The sequence below is a fragment of the Equus asinus genome, chromosome 4, assembly GCF_041296235.1.
Source record: "Equus asinus isolate D_3611 breed Donkey chromosome 4, EquAss-T2T_v2, whole genome shotgun sequence".
NCBI lineage: Eukaryota > Metazoa > Chordata > Mammalia > Perissodactyla > Equidae > Equus > Equus asinus.
In genome coordinates, this window is record NC_091793.1 from 69431931 (window position 1) to 69450724 (window position 18794).

General features: G+C 52.6%; 1 pseudogene; it reads left to right on the forward strand.

Moving 5' to 3' along the window:
* Nucleotides 1–891: 891 nt before the first annotated feature.
* Nucleotides 892–2379, forward strand: LOC139045010 (serine/threonine-protein kinase MARK2 pseudogene; annotated as a pseudogene).
* Nucleotides 2380–18794: the final 16415 nt, after the last annotated feature.

An 18794-nucleotide genomic window follows, 5' to 3' on the forward strand; every position in this document is an offset into this window, starting at 1 on the left:
AAGGCCACTGAAGCATCCTACAGATTTCAATTTCTAATAAAGTAAACACCACTCTCTAATATCTCACACAAATAAAAAGCTCTTTGGGGTCCTTTTTCTTAAGAGTTAAGGGGTCTTGAGACCAAAAAGTGAGCCAACACTGGAGTCTATCCCCAGCCATGCCTGGTGCCTCTCTTGCTCTGACTTCATAAGGAGCCACTTATTTTCTTTTTGATTTTTCTTTGTTCTCCTTTCTCATTTTTTCATTTCTTTCTTTTTTCTCATTTTTATTTTTCCCTTTTTCTTTGTTTTTTTCTGTTTTTCATATTTATTTATTATTTTTTTATTTTTCTTGGTTCTCCTTTTCCTTTTTTTATTCTTTTTGTCTTTTTTCATTTTTCCTTTTTTCCTTTTTATTTATTTTTTTAATTTTTCTTGGTTTTCTCTTCTCATTTCTTTTGTTCTTTATGACTTTTCTCATTTTTCTTTCTACTTTTCCTTTTTCTCTTTATTTTTACTTTTTTCTTTTTTCTTTTTATTTATTATTTTCTTTTTTATATTTCTTAGTTTTCCTTTCTCATTTTTAAATTATTTTTGTCTTCTTCTCATTTTTCTTTTTTCCCTTTTTCTCAATTTTTCTTGGTTCTTTTCTCATTTTAATTTTTATTTTTTCTTTGTTTTTGCTCTTTCTCCTATTTTCTTTATATTTTTTAGTTAGTATTGTTAGTGCAGTTAGGATAGTTAGTATTGGGTTGTAGTTAGCATAGTTAACATATTTACTATAGTTTCTATTATTTGTTACTATAGTTAGTAAGCATAGGTGGCCTTGTTAGAATCATTAGTGTTACTTTTGTTTATTAGCCTAATTAGTAAGTAGGGAGTAGTGTTAGTTAGCGTTAGTTTCAGGTCACCATGTCTCTGGGCCTGGCGGCCGCCTCTGGCAACAGTAAGACCCATGTAGCCAGTTACAAGCTGCTAAAGACCATCGGGCAGAGCAGCTACTGCAAGGTGAAGCTGGCCCAGCACCTGCCCACCGGGACCGAGGTGGCGGTTAAGATGGTGGAGAGGAGTGGGAAGAGCGCCTCCAGAGCAAAGGCGCTGCACTGCGAGGTCCAGAGCCTGAAGACCGTGCGCCACCCGAACGTGCTCAAGCTGCTGGAGGTCGTGGCCACAAAGGAGACGTCCTTCATCGTCAGCGAGCTCGTGAGCGGAGGAGACCTGCTGGACCACATCCGGAAGAGCGGCCCCATGGCGGAGGACGAGGCCCGAGGGAAGTTTCGGCAGCTCACCTCGGCCCTGGAGTACTGCCACCGGAAGGGCGTGGTGCACCGGGACCTGCGGCTGGAGCACGTCCTTCTGGACGGCGAGGGCAACGTGAAGCTGTCGGGCTTCGGCAGCAGCGCCGTGTTCCTGGGCCAGGAGCTGAGCACCCAGTGCGGGAGCCCCTGGTACGCGGCCCCGGAGACCTTGCAGGGCCGAGCCTACGCCGGGCCCCCGGCGGACGTGTGGAGCCTGGGCGTGGTGCTGTTCTTCCTGCTCACCGGGGCCCCGCCGTTCTGGGGGTGTGACCTGGTGACGGTGCGCAGGCGGGTGCTGAGTGGGAGGTTCCCGCTGCCGATGTTCCTGTCCTGGGAGTGCAGGAACCTCGGCAAAATACTCGCCTTCGACCCACGAAAGAGAATAACTCTCAAGAAAATCCTGAAGGCCCGCTGGGTGAATATGGGGCAAGAGAAACTGCGGCCCTACAAGGAGCTGCCCTTTGACACCAAGGACCCCTGGATAACGAAAGTAATGGTGAGCATGGGTTTCAGCGAGACAGAAGATTCTTTACAACACAGGAGATACGATGCCATCACGGCCACATACTTGATACTCAGCAGCAAGAAACCGCAGATGGAGGGCCACGCCATCGTGGTAAGACCTTGTGTGCCCCCCATGGACCCCAGCAGCCGCAGCTCCTCCCTCACCTACTCGGTGCAGCTGAAGGCATCTGTATGCGCAGGAAGACGCCATCACACCAAACTCGGCTTACTTGCCTGGCTCTGCAGGGCCGAAAACCAGCATCAGCTGCCTGAGGGGAACCCGGAGTCAGAGCTGAAGGCCACCGAGCCTGCGAGTCTGCTACCCGGCTTGGAGTCCAGGACCGCCACCCCCAGCCCAACCCCCCTGCGTGGCCCTGGGGCCTTCCCCTCCACCCACAGCACCAGCAACATTCCAGGGGGCCCAGAGGTCACCTGCTGTGGCAACCTCCTCCATGCTTGGCAGCATGATGGGAGCTCCCCAACCTCTCCCTCTGGCCCCACCCACGGCCGGTGGCAGGCCGCTGGGAGCCTCTTAAAGTTCCTGAGAGGCTGCTATTGTTGCCTAAACCCCAAGAAAATAAATTCTAATTTCAAGTAAAATAGTACACTTGTAACAGATATTTGTTCTTCATTTGTTTACGCTAAGTGTCTGCAAAATATCTTGTAGGGCCAGTTTAAAATAGAATATATTAATGGAAATCTGGAGGTTCAGGAAGGCCAACAGCTCAAGAGACAACACCATTAACAAGATAGTTTGCTGCTCACGGTTCCCCAAGTGGGGACGCCAGGGTATGCAGGGCCCCACAGGGAAGCCCCAGGGTGGTCAGGAGGCAGAGGGAGTGGGGGACACTGTGGGCAGGAGGAGCCTTTCCTGTGGTTTCTGGAGGAAGGAACAGTGAGGCAGGGTGAGCAGGCTCAGGACTGGCTGGTCTAAATAACTTCACAGGCTTTGGGGCACGAGGCTGTCCCAGTTGTCTGATACCCACCCTGGGGGACAAGGGCAGGGGGTAGTGGCCTCGACTACACGTGTCCAATAGAGGAGGTAGTTGGGGTGTGGATGGACACTGGATTGGTTGGTTTGTTTTTGAAAAATGGGCCCAAGAAGGAGGGTTCTCCCTGGGGAAGGCGGGTCGGCATGACGAGGGAGGCAGGAGGCCGAATTGATCGGATTCAGAACAAGGCGTGTCCACATGTGCACGCAGGACACATGTTAAAGCATCAGGTTACAGAAGCTAGAAACATGGTCCAGACAAGGCTCAGCTCAGATGTCACCTGAGGAGACTTCCCTGCCTGCTCCGTCTACAGTGACAGCGTCCCCACCCCAGTTTCCCTGCCGTCACCCACCCCATTCCCCTCACAGTGTTCAGGGCCTGGCCCCTTGCTCAGCACCCCACCATGACTCTCCCCACCCAGAGGAAGGTCCTCACAGGAGCCCCCAGGCCCTGCACCATCTGGGCCTGCCCCTCTCGCGTCTCCTCCCACCACTGCCCCCCCCACCCCGGTCCCCCGGCCCTGCTTTTCCTCAGTGACCCTGCTGCCTTCTAACCTGCTGTGTTCTGCTCACTGTTTGTCCCCCTTTGTGATGTTGGCTTCATGGGAGCAGCAGAGTTTGTTTTCTCATCTCCTTCACTGCCGTCCATCCGTGCCTCCAGCTGGAGTCAGGACTGGGCACAGAGCGGGGCTTCATGAACAGTGAATGAGCAGACAGCACTTAGCACTCCCAGAAACGTGCTCCTGTGTGGTCTGCCACGTTCACTCACCCAGCGCACATCAGTGAGGCCCTACTGCTGCTGGGCCAGCTGTGGACACCGGGCACAGCAGCAGAAGAAGCGTGCAGAGGTCTCCAGTCTCATCTGCTGACAGCCTAGTTGGGGAGACACAGAAAAAAGAAGTAAAATATACACAGACTCAGGCGGGGATGTATACCATGGAGAAAAAGTCAGGAAGGACGTTTGAACAAATTCCTGAAGATCTTTAGGGAGTAAGCAATGCAGAGGGTAGAGAGTTGCAGGCTGCAAGACCAGCAAGTGCAAAGGCCCTGAGGCCACAGTGGGCTGCATGTTGGAGAGTCTTAGTTACTAGTGTGGATTCTTAGTTTTGTCTCGAATCCAAATTGCACTTTTGCTTGTAATCCTTGCCTTCACCTTTCTAGCTAATTAACCTGAGTTCAACAAATTCTATTCCAGTCTATTATTTAAAGTAGAACCAGGCAAATTTGGGCAAAGTCATACGTGTTCATTGAATGGCCTCCCTGGGCCCAGCTGTGTCAGGCACCAGGAGGCTATGAAATCAACAAAGCAGTCTCCCGGTTGACGACCCCACTGGATGAACATCCTCGAGGTCCTCCAGCCCCTCCACTGCCCCTCTGACCCATCTCCTCTGGGTCTCAAGCTCTGACCCTGACCCTCTGTTGCACCTTCACCCCCACATCCAGCTTCTCCTGGACTTCTCTGTCTGGGTGTCCCTGAGCCTCTCGAAGTCAGCATGTCCCAATCGGAGTTCAACCCTCTCCCCAAGTCTGCCTCCTCTCTCTGAAGCCCCTCTGGGTGACGGATCCCCACAAGTGGACTCCTCCACCCCCAGGCAGTGCTCCTCCCCACCCTGCTCGACTGATGCCCCCCAACCCCTGGGATCCACCACCTCAGGAACCCCGTGACCCTCTCCCTTCCATCTTCAGCCTTGGGCTACACACCAACCTCCCCCTCTTCACAAATCCCCAAGAGGCTGGTATACGTACACATGGGGACACGGAGGTGACACAGGCAGGTATAGCTGGGAATGGCAAGCAGCCTCCCAGAGCAGAGGTCAGACCAGGGCTCCCGAGCGGGCAGAGAACAGCTATTGTGGCAGCAGGACAGCCATAAAGGGGGTGAGGCAGGTGCCCACGGCAGCCGCTCCCCACATTCCCCAGGAGCCCTGTGTCTCAGCCTCGGTTTGGGCTGGCTGCCCCTCCTTCTGTCTGTTAGGTGGGTGCCTGTTCATTCGTTCACTCACTCATTTGCTCATCATGTGTTTGGTTCCTGCCTGGTACCAGGCCCTGGCTAGATGATGGCGGGTCCTTGGAGACCCAGCTCAGACCTCGTCTCCTCCATGAAGCCGTTCTTGATGCCCACCCCCTCCTGCAGCCCCTCTGGCCTCACCTGGGCCCTCAGGGCTGTGATCACACTCTGATGAGCTCTCCAACCTGTGAGCCCTCGGGGGGTCCTGGGCCAGATGCAGAAATGGGCTCAGACACATGACGATGGGTAAAACCCCAAAGACATGAGAGGATTACCCACAGGCCGCACGGGGGTCAAGTTCACCTCCTCTCTCCCTCCTGGACCAGGGCTGCTCATTCCCAGGAACCTGAGCGGCCTTCTCTCACCCTGTGCTCATTTAGGGCATTAGCAGTCTGGACTTTTCTTCCAGTGTTAATTCTTTTAAAACTTTGAGGACATGTCATGAGGATACCCCTCAGTAATTTAATTATCACTTCAAGGGAGGGAATGCATCTATGGTGTCTGAGCCAAGACAGGACAATGTGGAAAGCACAGGATGCTGAGGAGGAGCCGGCTCAGGGGCTGGGCCTCGGGGCAGCAGGAGGAGGGGAGACAGAGACATATATGAAGACAGAGCTGCCAGGGTGGGGTTCAAGCCGGGAGGAGGGGGCTCCAGGGGCCTCCACACATGAGGGTGGTGGCTTCCGGAGTCCCCCCCTGTCACGTACAAGCTGTGTTTCTCATCCTGCAGCACCTCCAGGCCTTAGCACGAGCTGGTCCTCCAGCAGGAGTGCCTTTGCTCTGCTCTCCAGACAGCAGTGCCCTCACGCTGCAAGACTCTGCCCTTCTGGCATCTGTTCCTCAGCCTGCCCGTCCAGTACCCCACTCCCACCATGACACACACAGCCCGCTCTGTGCTTAGGTCACCTGGTTGTCATCGCCTGAGGCTGGCCTGTCTGCTTGTGTGAGAGACCGGCAGACCAGCTTTCTAAGTCTGCGTGACCTTGGACGGCTCTGAGGCTGCATTCCCCGTGCATCTAACCCAGGCTGGACACTGCTGTGGTCATGTCCCGGGTGAAGAAGTGAAGCTCCACGGGGCTAACGGGAGGACTGCAAACTCAGATGCCTCCAGGGGTCAGGCCGGCTGGCAGAGGCTTGGGAGGACCTGGGCAGGGAGAAGCTTAGGGAGTGGTGGGGACTGTGGCGAGCTGGGAGCACAAGCTCTGTCCAGAGAGCGGCTCCAGCTCAGCTCCAGAAGAGCGTTGCCTTGAGGGACTGTCACAGGTGGCCACATCCTCTCATTTCATACATAAAATAAGCTAGACCCCTGGAATTTTGCCTGTAATCTTCCAGTTTTTAAATGTTAGCATTAACTTTTAAAATCTAGATGTCCACGGGGCCCCAGGTTAGGCTGCTGGTTTCAGAGGCCTGGCCCGGGGTGGGCTCAGGAGTGGCTGCCTGAGGCGGCCTGGACTCTGGATGCTCTTGGCCCTGCAGCCTCCACTCCCCTCGGACCCCACCTAGTGCCTCCTCGTGGATGTTCAGGGGCAGCTCAGCACCCAGAGGAGAGAATGGGAGCCTGCAGGCTGCTGGGTGGTTGGCTGCCATATGGAGGGCTGGGCTCTTAGGGGAGCCGCCCTTTCTTGCAGCCCCTGTGGCAGGTGGTGCTGCCCAGGGCCCCCCCCCCCCCGCCACACACACACACGTGGTACATCCCTCCACTCCTCTGTGAGCCCAACTAGGCTCGCTCTGTGCACTGCCATTTTTCAGGGCACCCGTGGGAAAGAGAGCAGAATGCCCTCATGTTGGAGCACAGTGAATGGGACCCTGCAGCCTTAAACGTGTATTGAGTGCCTGCTGTGTACTTGGTCCTAGGCTGGGAGCTCAGGCAACTATGAGGAGGAGAAAGCCTGGGCTTCTGTCCACAAGAGACCAGATAGCACCAGAGGAGGAGCCAGGGATGTGGATGGTTTCAGCGAGAAGGGAGGAGACATCCAATGGGATCTGGGGTGGCCTCAAACATCACCACGATTTGATTGGGTGGGGTAGGGGACAGGGTGTGGGTGTGCTTGGTGGAACAGCACACACAACGGCTCAGATGCAAGATGTTCATGGTGTGGGGAGTGGAGCAGATGTGACTGGGGCTCCCCGATGTCACCCTGCCCCTGGACCAGGCTCCTTCCTCCCTTCCTCTGAGATGATGGAGATGGTGAGGAGAGCAGCTCTTAGCACTCCCGGGAGCCCATTATTAGCTCTCTGTTACAGAAGACAACACTGAGGCACAGAGAGGGGAGGGGCTTGCTCAAGGTCACAGGGCAGGAAACCTTGCTATATCCCAGGCCCCACGGCCCATGTCCTTAACTACTGCTCTGTGCTGCCTGCAGAGACACAGGCCTCAAATGGACTTTGAAAGCTGTCTGAGCCCGTGCCCCATTGGATACTGAGTCATCCTCAGGAAACACCCCCAAACACCTACTTGCACATCCCCAGCGGCAGGGAGCTCACTGCTGTTCCAGGAAGCTAGCTCAGCCGCCCTGTGAATTGGCCCTGGACAGCCCAGGAGACACTTGGGGCATCCACAGGGCTCCCTGCCCCCGGCTGAGCAGCTCCAGTCCCCTTGGCTGTCCTTGGCACAGCGACTGCTAGAGGTGACAGTCATGCAGCCAGGTGTGCAGTGCAGATAAGGACATGGTGGGCACAGTGCACGCTAAACACAGACAGTGGGTATTCATTCTACAAACATCCATTCAGACTTGGCAACGTGGTGGCCTGGACTTGGGCCTGGGTAACCAGCAGCGAATACAACACAGCCCCTTGAGCTGCCTGTCTCATAGGAAAGGAGTGCCTGGAGAAACCGGCTGGTGGTGCCCCCACCCCGCCCCCATGAATAGTCACACTGACGTCAGGCTGTGGCCGTGGGTCCCAGTAAAGGGTGACAGGAGGCCCCGGACACCCCATGAGGGCACCGACCAAGAGCTGGATGCTGGAGCTGGACCGCCCGGGCTCCGTGATCTGAGGCAGTTACCTCGCCTGTCTGTGCCCCAGTTTCCTCATCTGCAAAAAGGGGTGATAATGGTGGTACCTATGTCGTAGAATTTTCATGTAGATCAAGGGAGTTTGTGTTTTTAAAGTGCTTAGGACAGTCTCTGGCAGAGGACCAGGCTGCCGCTCTCCTCAACAACAGCCATGTGATGTAGGTTTTGCTATTCCTGTTTTAAAGATGAGAAAACCGAGGCCAAGAATGGTTACAAGGTCAGCCCTTGGTCACCCTGTCCTCATGCTGCACCATGAACATCCACAGGTCCCCTTTCTGTCCAGCTGGCCTGTGATTGCCTCATCTCTCCATTCCCAGTAACCACCTGGCAAAGCAGGTGCTGAGAACTGTCAGATGAATTCATGCATGACTGAAGACTCAGACCCTGCGCCCTTGGGCTCCTGGGGCCTCGGACAGGATTGGGATGCTGAGTGCCGTCAGACTGTGCAGGAGGCGCAGTGCATGTCCATTGCTTCATTCACATCCAGCATGGCAGGGCGTGGGGCCTGGGGCCTAGGGCCTGGGGCTGGAGGGCACTGAGTCAGCCCTGGGGAGATGCCAGGTGAGGAGGGGAGAGGTACAGGGGCCTCAGGAAGTGGGGCAGCCTCACCGAGTTTCCAAGCAGCTGAGGTGTGGAAGTGGGGACACTCAGGAGGGGCAGGGGACGGAGTCCAGCCTGGGCACCACCCACAGTTGGGCAGCGGTGAGAATGGGGACAAGCCCTGCCCCCGGGGTCTCCTCCTTATTCATCAAAGGGGAGAGAAATAACAAGACTGGTGCAATAGACCCCCAGCGCCCTGTGTGCCCCGCGGCCGCAAGGATTTCGTACCTCTTAGCCCGTTTAATCCTCCTGGATCCTCGTGGAGTAGCTACTGATTCCAGCCCCACGGATGGGAGGACTGAGCTCGGAGGACTCAGCGACCCAGCGCAGGATGGAGCCAGGACTAAGCTTTGGGCACGTGTGCTCAGGCTGGCTGGGAGCAGCCCCCGGCACTGCGGATGGTGTGGACAGACGATGTGGAACAGCCGGCCGGGTGGCACGCAGACAATGTCTCTGTGTTCCCTCTGACGGCGACTCAGCTTATTAAGACAGGGAAGGCTCCCATTGCCGATACTCAGCGCCCCTCTGAAGGACACTAACATGTAGGATCTCGATGGCTCCTGGGAAAGTGGAAAGGATGTGGGCCCGGGCATCAGGTCTGTGTCAGACCCCAGCTCTGCCCCTACCGCCTGTGTGACCTGGAAGCTTTCCCTCATCTCTCTGTGCCCAGCTTTCCAGACCTGACTCAGAAGGTTCTGTGCTTGGCACACAGGAGACCCTCACTCAAAGGGCAAAAGCCAGCCCTCCCGGGACCCTCTCCTTCCATCACCTGTGCCCGGGTCACCCAGACCTGCTCCTTGACGAGGGCAGGTGCAATCCCACAGGTCCTCCGGTCCCCCGCCCAAGCCTTTCCCTCGTCAGTGACAGTGAGGAGGGGCAGGTCGCAGCTTCAGGAAGTCTGCACTGAGCTTCTGGGACTTGGCAGAATTCCCGGTTCCACACAACTCAGTTCACAGCAAGGAACAGAGCCCTCCCCCAACTCGTGTTTCAGCTGCAGGGCCCCCCAGGGGCAGGATTTACAAACAGACCACCACCTTGGGGCTGGGAGATGTGGAATCCAGAGCACATGACCTCTGCCCCATGACTTCAGGTGAGTCACGCGCCCCCACCCCCCTCCCCTTAGCCAGCCTCCTGGACCAGGGGTCAGCCATCACAGGCAACTACAGTTTTATCAGAAGGCAGCCCTGCCCACTACTGGAAACACTAGTGTGTAAGACTGGGAGTCTGAGGGCCTGGACCCCCTCCCAGAAAGCAGGATTGAGAGCCTGGACTGCCCACTGTTGGTGCTGCTGTTGTGCTACGACAGCAGATTTGAGCAGTCGTGACAGAGACCACAGGTCCCTCAAAGACTAATGTATTTACTCTCACCCTTTACAGAAAAAGCCAGCCTGCCCCAGAAGACAGTCCTGAGAACAGCAGCGACAGCGTGCCCCAGGGCAGGACTCATCCCAGCCTGCTCCCGGGCTCTCCCTGCACTTCATTTAATCCCCATGCCAGGAGGGAGAGACTCCAAGATGCCCATTTTACAGATGAGAAAGCTGAGGCCCATCTTGCCTTAGTAACTGAGCATGGTGGAGCCAGCTTCGCACTCCAGAGCCCTCACCTCTCACCCCTGCACTCTGGATGGTGGGTCTGGGCCCACAGCACCCTCCGCTCTCACGCTGACAGCCGTGCTTGAGGGCCCGCCGTCCAAGAGGTGGCAGGGATGACGCACGTAACTGCCTTATTCTGAACTGCCTGGCCTTGGCCGTGGCTCCAGCCGGCTGAGGCTTTAGAGGTGAGCCCTCACCGCTCCCTGCCATGCCAGGGGGCAGACCCCTCCCAGCCTCCTCCTTCTGAATCCTCAGCTCCAGAGTCGCAGTAAAGAGCCATGCACCCAGGGCGGAGGCAGCATCCCGGGGAGGGGGTGATGGGAGGGCCTCTTGTACTGAAGTTGACATGTGGAAGGCCCAGTATTTACGTGCACAATGGGACTCAATTAGAAGCTAAGAACTTGGCCCTGGACAGCAATAAAAGCTGAGAGGCTGAGAGCTCGAAGGGAACAGGGAAAGGGGCTTGGCTTTTGGGTCGTAAATGTGTAATTTAATTAAAGAAATCAGCCTCCTGGATGATAGCAGTTTGCCTTTTAAGGCCACAATTGGCCAACTGAAGCCCCAGGCACCCCTCAATTCCAGGATGTGATTGTGTGGACATAGCTGGCCTTAGCCGGGGTGCTGTCCTTTGGATCATGGACCAGACTGTGAGGCCTAACCAGCAGTGTCACCCCATGGACAGTGGTCGCCGCGGGTGCAGGGCGTTCCTCCTGCTCGGCCCCGGAGGCCCTGGATGGTGACGAATGACATGTCTGTGGGGTCCCGTGGGTGAGCACTGCATGGGGAAGAGCCCTCCACCCGCTCTCTGCCCCCTGGGGGAGTGCTGGATTGGGCAGCGGTTCTGATCCCCCTCGGGTTTAGCAAACATCCTGGCTCTGAAGTCGTAAAGCAGCACGGTGGATTGGGAGAGACAGGCTCTGGGTTCAAATCCCACCCCCGCCATTCACCAGCAAGCCCCTGAGCCACTTCCAGCCTCGGTTTTCTCCTCTGTAAGCACGGACGCAGTCACCCTCATCCTCAGAGGTGGATGCGTACTGTGTAAATTACTACACCTACGCTGTGTGTTTTTGGGGATCTGAGGGGTGTGCAATGGCTCAGGGCCGATGCGAGAGGTGAGGTGTGGGCATCACAGATGTGACGACCGAGCTTCCTAAAGGACCGGGCTGCGTGTGTGCATCCTAATGTGCATAAACAGATCTCTGCCACTAGCAAATTCATTCACTAAGGTTGTGTTTACTCTCTCGTGTCAGTTATCATCATCTGTTTGAGCAGAGGCCTCTGGGGTCATCAGCAACATTATTACCTGTCACAGAATGGCCCTGCTCAGTTCCTGAAGCACAGGGACCTCTGCACACCTGTGGGTTCCCGGCTGTGCCTGTTCTCGCTCTCTGCTCAGGGTCTCTCGGTAGCTCCCTATTGCCCAGGGCACGCCTCCCTCTGGACATCAAACGTCATACGAGGCCCTGCTCCCCTGTCCCCCCCTGCGCTGTGCTCAGGCAGTCACGAACCACAGTCATCCCGCCGCCGGCTCGTCTCCCACCTCTGCACCTGCTCCTCCTGCTCTTCTGTTCCCTTGTCTTTGAAACCTCAGCTCCTTCATCCATTTCTCCTTTACAGCAGGATCGAGTTGGTTGCTCACACAGAAGCCTCTGCCCACCCCACCCTGCCTTCTTCCAGTGGATGCTCAGTTTGGAGGAATGACAGTTGGTCCAAGCAACTGCCCCCCAACTCCCACCTCTGGTGATTGGTCGGGGCAAGGACTCGTTCTGGCCAATGAGATGTTAGAGGAAATCTGTGGGGGCTTCTGTGAGAGATTTCCCTTCCTGAAAAGAAAGAGATGGGCAGGGAGGAAGATGCGCCCCTGCTTCTGGCTTGAGCACTGACTGTGAAGATGTGGTGGCTGGACTGGAGGCAGCCACACTATAATCATGAGGGAGTGACACCGACATTCATTTAATGGTGGAGTAGAGAGGGGGTGGCTTCTGAGTCACTGATGACATTCTTGGGCTGCCAGACCACCTCTGGACTTCCCATCTCTCACGTGGTCTTTAAACATTTAACATTAGATGCCTTTGTGGTCTAAGCCACTCTTGGTAGAGTTTCCTGTTACTTCAGCCAAACTCATATTTCACTGGTACAGCCTTCAAGTCTCAGTTAAATATTCTCTGCCCTTAACTAGTTCCCCAGCAGACGTGGGCCTCTGCCCCGACCCCCACCCCTCACCCATGGAAACAGCCCATCAGCTATGATTCTCTGTCTGCCTGGCTGGCTCATCAGTATTTGGTTTGTGAACACCTCTGGGCCCAGCCTCTGCACTTTCTTCTCTGGGCACTCTGAGCAAGCACACAGTGGGCCCTCAGACACCACAAGGAGCTTGCTGCCCGACCACAGCCAGAAGTCCCCTCCCATCAAGAAGCTTTTGGAGTCATTTTGGCCCGAGCACTGCTTCCAGACCTTGGGATGAGTGGTATAGGTCCATGCCCAGGATCGAAACCGTGAACCCAGGCTGCTGAAGCAGAGTGCACCGAACTTCACCACCACGCCACGGGGTTGGCCCTGGTCACTGCATGTTCAACTTTTGAGGAACCACCAAACTGTTTTCCAGAGTGGCTGAACCATTTTATATTCCCACTGACAATGTACAAAGGTCCTGATTTCCCCGCATCCTCGCCAACACTTGTTATTGGCCATCTTTTTGATTAAAGTTAGCCTGGTGGCCGTGATGTGTTCTCTCTTTGAGGTTTGACTTGCATTTCCCTAATGATGAGTGATGTTGCGTGTTTTGCCGTGTACTTATTGGCCATTTGTATATCTTCTTTGTAGGAATGTCTAGTCAAATGCTTTGCTGATTTTTACTTGAGTTATTTGTCTTTTCACCATTGAATTTAAAGAGTTCTTTAAATATGCTGAATACTAGAAGCTTAGCAGATAAATGAATTGCAAACATTTTCTCCCATTCTGTAGGCTGTCTTTTCACTTTCTTGATAGTGTCCTTGGATGCACCAAAGTTTTAAGAATTATTTTTTAGATTATTATAGGTGACAGCAAACCCTTGAGGGATGGAGTAGGAGAAACGCAAATACTGAAGACAAAGAAATAAAGAAGGTAGGTGGTGGAGGCCCGGCCTGGGCGCTGGGACCCCTGAGTTCCAGTCCTGCTGGGGCCCTCACTGCTGCTCTGGACCCATCTTCTCTGTAAATGGGGACAGCGGTGTCTGCCCTCCCCCGGGGCGGGTCACATGGGGTCAGTCAGATGCTAAACTCCCCAGAGACCTGCTCCTGGTGTCTGCCGTGTGCCGGGCTCGCTGCTGATCCATTTACTCCTCACAACAATCCAAGAAGGTGGTACAAGTGCCCTCACTTACAAAGGAGAGAACTGAGACTCAGAGAGGTTAAGTGACTTGCCCGAAGTCACTCAGGATTCAAGTTCAGATGCGTCTGACTTTCCGCTACACCAATTGGTAACGGGTCCAGGTAGTACTTGCCTCTTAAACAGCTGCCTTTTGATGCCTCCAGCAGAAGTGGAAGTTTTAAACCCTAAGTTAGGCCATGGTGGGTGGGGCTGGGCTGGGGACAAGGGAGGAACCTCAGCCCATCCCAAGTCCAGCAGGACATTATCCAGGGTGTGGAGGCGGGTCAGCCAGGGGCCAGCCAGCACAGAGGGCCCTCCTGAGGGCTATCTGCAGAGAGGCCCTGGCGGGACTGCAGGTATGGGCAGGGCTAGGGGGCTGGCAAGGGTGGGGGACCAGGCCCAGCCCAGCAGGAGCCTGAGGGGCCACCTGGCAGGAGCTGTGGCCACGTAGGAACGCAGCCTCCCTCTGGATCCAGGCCTGGCAGGGAGGGGCCAGGAGAGTCAGCACTCCTCTCTCTGTCCTCTGTCCTCCTGTCCACAGGCCACCGCACACATGACCACAAGACTTTCAGGGGCTCCCAGAAATGTTTTAACTTTAATTTCTTTTACAATCAGAGGAAAAAATGAATATAACAATAATGAACATATAATAAGGAATCCAGCCTGAATATTTGTCTTTATACCAAGGCAATTATAAAACATAATTTTTAATATTTTTTAAAAGAGGCAAATTTGCCTAGGGCCCACGAAAGTCATAACGCATGCCAACATGCCAGTGACAACTATTTACCAGTTTCTTGGGCATCATTCTAAAAATATTTTATGCATATATATTTTAAATATTTATGTATAAATGGTTTTTCTTCTTTGTAATTAGGCAACATTTTAAACATATAGAAAAATAAAGGAAATAATGTAATAAACACTCATGAATCCAATACCCAGATTAAATAGAAGTAAATACAACTTTAACCATACTCGCTTCAGAGATATTTTTAATTTGATAAAGGAAATGGAATGTGCTGTATAAAGCTAATCCCCCTCCCACGGTTCCCCTCCCTCGCTACCCTGAAGTTGCTGCCGGTCGCTCTGGAGCTTCTCTCTGTGCAGACACAAGCACTGTGCTAAACCCCGCGGTCATGGACTTCTGAGCGCTTGACGGAGTGGACCGCTCCCTCCGCCTCGAGACACTGCCTTCCATGCTCCCAGAAGCCCTCACTCTCCCGGTTTTCCTCCTCCTCCAGTGGCTGCTCCTCCCAGTGTCCTTCACTCGGTCCCCTCATCTTCCCCACTGCTTGTGGTGGAGGGCCCGGGGCTCTGTCCTTCTCCTGTCTGTCCGCACTCCCTCCATCATTCTCCAGTCTCTGACTGACATCCAAATTAATATCTCTAGCCCAATACTTTCACCTACATCCACACCCATAAACCCAGACACCAAGAGTCTTTGCTAGAGCACTTTGCTTTAGTGAGAAAAGATGGATTTTTTAACAGTCGAGCTTTGAATGCATGGGGAAAAAAAAAATCAAAAAACTAAACCCTACCTTCCAGCGTGTAAAAGAAAGCAGCTAGGGGGAAAAAAGAGCCCATCTGCTAATTAAAACTCCAAGAGTAAAAGGAGGAACACTTACTCTAAGGCACCATCTCTCCCCACATTCCTGCAAACAAATTAGCTTCAACTCCCACACAGTGGAAAAACAATGCCAATTACAGCTAGCGTTCTCCTGAACGTGTTCTCTCTTCTCCATCGGCATCCGATCATTAACAGTGCTTTGGTAGTGGGTTGGAGACAAGCAGAAATTACTTCTGCCCACTTTTATTTTATAGCAAAGCCACAGCGGTGGGGAGGCTGGGACCAACATCAGACCCAGATCAGTTGCCTCCTGTGTTCCAGGTGAGAAAGACCGCATCTTCAACCCAACACAACCCAATCTCTGGATGGCTGAGGACCGATAATGGTAGTTTATAGCACAGGAGAGAAATAAACTCTCTTTAAATTTCAATGTAAAACATAATTGAAGAAATGTGGTTAAAAACAGTTTTTTAAAGCCAGATGACACCGGGGCATGTGTTAATGTCTAGAGGATATCTTTGGAGGTGTATTTCCAACTATAGATGGAATGGGTACCTAGCTGAGAATAGCCCATACGCTTTTTAAAACCTTGACCAAGACAAGCAGTGGGTGTGAGGAGGGGAAAAGGCCATCTGACAGTTGCAGGCACCTTTTTGGTTTCTCTGGTCGGGGAGGCCTGAATTTCACCTTTGCTGGCAGGCAGTTCCTTTGAGTGATTTGGTTATGCCAAGGGAAAGGAGCAATCCTTTCTGGAACAGAGGTTCAGGAAGCACAGTGGGGAAACTGGTCTGCATGGCCCCATAACAGAGCATTTTCATGGTGTGTGGAATGCTTCTCTGCAGATCGCATTCCTTTTGGGGGAAAAATACTCCTCCAAATGTGGATTTAGATTACGCCGTCCTTAAAAAATTTTATTTGTTCTTGAGGTGTGTTTGTGTGTGTGTGTGTGTGTGCAAGCAGAAGCATTCTTGTTCAAGAGTTTAACCATCTGTGTTAGGAGCCAAATGGAGCTGGGACGGTAGCAGGAGGGATGAAGTGGCATGTCTTCATTTCATGCTTTCTTTGTAAAGCTTCCCATTAGGTGTCACTGCAGATTGAATCACTCTGATTTCAGGGAACGTCCGTCTCTGGGGTGTTGCTTTTGCCCAGGTGAGCAGAGGGACTAAGGCAAGGCCTTGGGAGGAACACTTGTTTCCGATGCAAGTAGACATTCGGACGGCCAGACACCCCAGAAACGGGCTGGGATGTGAGGACGGAGGGACGAGGCTGGAACTCCAGGGAGGTGAGAAATCCTCAAGGGCCCGCACATGGAGGGCGGTGGTCAATCCTTGCAATAGGCTGATTTCGAACAGCCATATTCAGCACCCCACGGTTTTCTCTGTGTAAGTCCTTGTAAAGAATATCGGTTATCACATGGGGATCCATGCCAACGTTGAGGAACATTCTCTGGGAAACTGCAAGAGGGGAACCTGGTAGAATTAAGGCTTCCTGTGGTCAAGCGGGACATTTGAGAGGGAAGATGCCAGCTGGAGAGAGACACCTGAATTATCTGTCAGTGGCTCTCAGTGCAGCAATTGTGATTCCCCAGGGGACATTTGGCAATGTCTGGAGACATTTTTGGTTGTCACAACTGGGGAGTTTCTACTGGCATCTAGTGAGCAGAGGTCAAAGATGCTTCTAAACATCCTACAACACGGCTCCTCCCCAACTAAGAATTATCTAGCCCAAAGTGTCTATAGTGCTTAGGCTGAGAAGCTGACCTCGATGGAGGTAGTCAATGCATTTAGATGTTCAAATGCAAATATAATAAAAACTGAATCTCAAAAATATTAATACTATTGATTTTAAGAGGAAAGGTCGTCTGGCAAAAAACACAACAAGATATATTTATGGAGCGTCTAGTGAGCATCAAGTTTTGTTCTAGGTTCTGGGGTCCCAGCAACCAACACGACAAACTTCTCGTCTTCGTGGGATTTATGTTCTAGTTGGGAGGGTAGACCCCTAAGAATCGTGGACACTTCAGATCATAATTATAATGGCTCTTGTGAATTCACTCCTTTAATCCTCCCAATAACCCTATGAGATTTGTGCTTCTAGAATCCCCATTTTATAAGACACTGAGGCATACAGAGGTAAGGAGCTTGTCCAAGATCCCACAGCTGACAGACCCCATGGGAATTCTTTATAGCATTTCAAATTGGTCTTGTAGTCAAACAGACTTTAGAGCTTAACTAAGTACATGATTTTGGTCCATAATTCAATTTCTCTGTCTCTTCCTTCATGTATAGAATGGAGGTAATAAAAGTATCTCATAAGGTTGTTGTGAAAATTACATGTGTTAATTTATGTAAAGCGCTTGGCATACAACGGAGGTTGATGAGTCACATAAGGAAAATGGAGAGTGGATGGAGAAAGGCTGGAGACCTCCTTTAGACTAATGGTTCCCTGGACCAGCAGCACCAACATCACCTGGGAGCTTGTTAAAAAGGCAACTCTTGGCCCCCAGCTCAGTCTTCACTCTGGAGATGGTCCCAGCAACCTGTGTTTTAACAAGCTCTCCAGGTGACTCTGACATCCGCTGAAATTTGAGAACTAATGAATTAGACCCTTTTGAGACAGTGATGTTTGAGCTGGGACACACACACTTCTTCTCAACCCTGTCCTGACTACAAACATGTTTTCTCCAGTTTTTTTGAAACTCTATCTTTCCTCCCCTCTCTTTTGCTGTTTCTCTGCTTCTCCTTGGCTTCATGCTTAGCAGGTCCCATCTCCTCACCTTCTATGATCAGTCGCCTTCCCTGATGTCTTTACACACCCTCGCTGCTCTCCATCTTCACTGAGATGGTTCTTGGTTCTCTTTGTAGCTGTCTTCACCCATTCATTCATTCATTCATTCGTGCAGGTTTACTGAGCCACACCAGGCCCTGTGTAGACTCCAGGAGGAAGAGCAGGGAGAGGCCCGTATTCTCAGGGATGCTGCCATTTAGTGGAGAAGCAGGAACCTGTCCCAGTCGCAGGCCTGGCTTCAGGGGTCAGCCAAAGGAAGGGTAGCGGCTGAGTCAGGGTGGGGCAGAGGTGGGGATCAGACCAGCTTCTCAAAGGAGGTAACACTTGGTTTGAGACTTGATGAACCAATAGGAAGAAAGCCTGATAAAATGATCTTAGAAATCATCTGTAAGAACACAAGGGCAATAACATCAAGGAAGGAATGCTTTTTAATAACAGCAGAAAAAGCTAAGCGTGGGAGACACATGAACGCACTAAAGAGAACTAGTAGGATCCGCTGACTAAAGAGGATAGAAATGTTCTACTATGTTCTCCTTAAAAGCAAAAGCTGATGAACCAGAAGCGAAGGAACTGTCATGGGGTCCATGCTGGGCCTTCTGGATGACCTTCTGCTGCTCTGATTGATTTGTTTTCTTCTTCTTTTGCCTCCAAGCCTTTGCTCGCCCTCTTCCTCCTGCTGGGTTTGCCTCCTTCCTGCTCCCTCCCCACCTCTGTTGGTGAAAATCCTCCCATCTTTTAATGTCCAGGTCCAAAGCTGCCTCCCTCCAGAGACCTTCTCCGGTCCTCCTCATCGCAGGTGATTTGTCTCCTCAGCAAACCCAGAAACCTTCGTTTAAACTCTCATCAGCTGTTAGCACATTTTGCTGCATTCTGCTTATCAGATAGGAAGGTTTTGTTCTCTGGTCGGTGAAAGATCCTCCAAGATCTGGACAACCTCTTACCCACCTTTGTACCATCACAATGGCACAGGCTCGTGCACTCAATAATCAGGGCCGGGCTTCACTGGACAGAATTACACATGCACAGGCTCGAGAAGGCTCAACCACCGTCTCCTGCTACGTCAGAATAACGACTCTAGAGGAATTAGAGGGTCAAATTCC